We start from the raw sequence: 2,671 nt of genomic DNA on the forward strand, positions 1-2,671 counted from the left end.
TTTTATTTTACTTTTTTTGAGCATTGCTGTCTGTAGCTCCCACCTCTGCCACATTCATTTCTGGCCGAGCCCTGCATATACCATAAATCTAGACAGAATCAGTGATGACGAATAGTCACGATTTTTGCATCTTAGTTGCAAAGAGAAGTAGCGCAGGTCGTTAACACACGCCTGCGCAGTGGCACCCGGCTCGGAGGTAAGATGGTTACAATCCTGTTGGTAGTTGGAATTTTCAGTTCAAATGGTTCAAATGGCTCTGAGCACTATGGGACTCAACTGCTGAGGTCATTAGTCCCCTAGAACTTAGAACTAGTTAAACCTAACTAACCTAAGGACATCACAAACATCCATGCCCGAGGCAGGATTCGAACCTGCATCCGTAGCGGTCTTGCGGTTCCAGACTGCAGCGCCAGTATTTGGTCGGCAAGGGAAGGAGAGGTAATGGCGTGAAGTTTCTGATCACCAGTCTCTGCGCCAATATTTTGGATTAAATTCCAAACCTCTCCGCAGTGTCTCATGAAGTGGGGAAGTGTGACATTATTGGTGACCGTCAGTTGGATGGGGACGTTAAGACCGGCAGCCTTCTTAGCGCTATTCAGGAGACATAGGCTATGTCACGGCACCAATTCTTACCCTCTCCCTTGCCTCATCGTCATCATACGACACAAATATAACACTACCCTGTACACGCACCGATTACACTCACCTACACTCCAAAAATACGTATACAGCAAAACTCTCACATATCAGCAAGTAAAGGGACCAATGTTCGCGTCGGAAGAAAACCCTTTCCGGCAGACTGCTTAATTCACACCGTGGTAAATCCTAGCCAATAATTCTCTACGACATATAAAAAATGGTTCAAATGGCTCTGAGCACTATGGGACTTAACATCTATGGTCTTCAGTCCCCTAGAACTTAGAACTACTTAAACCTAACTAAACTAAGGACAGCACACAACACCCAGTCATCACGAGGCAGAGAAAATCCCTGATCCCGCCTGGAATCGAACCCGGGAACCCGGGCGTGGGAAGCGAGAACGCTACCGCACGACCACGAGATGCGGACTCTACGACATATACATTTTTTTACCATAGTCCTCTAAAAGAGGTACTAATCAGGGGTCCGTAACTTAATGTAACGTATTAGTAACATTATACTGGACTCGTAACAAATTAAACCGTTTTATTGCGCGTTCCACTTGAACAGTGCCGTTATTGTCCTGCGGTACCGGAATAACGTTATTGTCATATAAAACGTTATACAGTGCACCGTTATCGCAGTAAAGAGATGAATGACGATACGTTACGTAACAATATTTGGTAACAGGAAAGGAATAACGGTACTGGAATAATGAAATTATCGGCTGAAACGTTATGCCATGTAACGTTGTTGTAGTGACGAATAAATTCCGGCACATAACGAAATGCAGTGTGGTAACACAAAAGGAATGTCTTTCCTGGTCTCAACAACGTTACTGTCCTGTGGCACAGGGACAACGGTACTGTACCAATAACTAATAACCAGAGGTTCATAATGTAACAAAACGTAGTAGTAAAGTTATTTGGGACCTGTAACGAATTAATCCGTTTTGTTATCCGTTAATCCATTTTGCTATGAGTACACTGTTGAAAAAACTAAATAACAACAAGTTAAAGAAATTTCTAGAGACGCATTATCAGAGGAAATTTACTGATGAATATAGTTAAAAAACAAGTGTGTACAAACAATGCACATATCTTCCCGTACTTACGTTATTACGGGAGTGGCTAATGGCAAAATCTTTCTAACGTTTGTTCATATTTAGATAACTAGTATTTTAATGAGCCAACGGCCTTGACACAGTGGTAACACCGGTTCCCGTCAGATCACCGAAGTTAAGCGCTGTCGGGCTGGGCTAGCACTTGAATGGGTGGCCATCCGGTCTGCCGAGCGCTGTAGGCAAGCGGGGTGTACTCAGCCCTTGTGTGGAAAATGAAGAGCTACTTGATTGAGAAGTAGCGGCTCCGGTCTCGGAAACACATACGGCCGGGAGACCACGTGCCCCTCCATGTCCGTATTCAGTGACGCCTATGGGCTGAGTATGAGACGGCGGCCGGTCGGTACCGTTGGGCCTTCTTAGCCTGTTCGGGAGGAGTTTAGTTTAGTTTTTAGTATTTTAATGAACTTGAAGTTATTTGCTCACGATGTGAAGAACAATTTGTAGGGTAGATTTGGAAAATTTTGCAAGAAAACTTTATTAAGCCGTTTTCAAGGAGATCCACTTAGAGTGTTGTTTTGGAACTATCAGTTTTGGGTCACTGCATCTTGGAAACGGCAAATACGTTTGGAAAATGTTACATAAATAAAAGGTGTTAGTTGATTAAATTGATTTACAAAACAAATCCGTCATGCAAGTTATATTCAATATCGAACAAACATCGAAGATTTTTTGAACTTTTTTTTATTGCCTTAAGAACTAACATCGCAATATAAATTGGATCATATCAATCATTTTTGTAATTATTCTCTTTCAATTGCAAAATTTTAAGGGAAAAATGTGTAGCCTGTGCCTGTGTCCTATGCTGTGCAGCAAGAGGAAGCAGACTGCCTGCGCCCGCCCCTGCTCTACAGGGAAAATTAGTTTATTTTAAGTGTAATTTTGGTAAATTATTGTCTACTACGTATGTCA

General features: G+C 42.5%; 1 pseudogene; it reads left to right on the forward strand.

The window, feature by feature from the left end:
* Positions 1 to 1,826: 1,826 nt before the first annotated feature.
* On the forward strand, positions 1,827 to 1,944 carry LOC126249821 (5S ribosomal RNA; annotated as a pseudogene).
* Positions 1,945 to 2,671: the final 727 nt, after the last annotated feature.

Source organism: Schistocerca nitens, chromosome 3 (assembly GCF_023898315.1).
Source record: "Schistocerca nitens isolate TAMUIC-IGC-003100 chromosome 3, iqSchNite1.1, whole genome shotgun sequence".
Classification (NCBI taxonomy): domain Eukaryota; kingdom Metazoa; phylum Arthropoda; class Insecta; order Orthoptera; family Acrididae; genus Schistocerca; species Schistocerca nitens.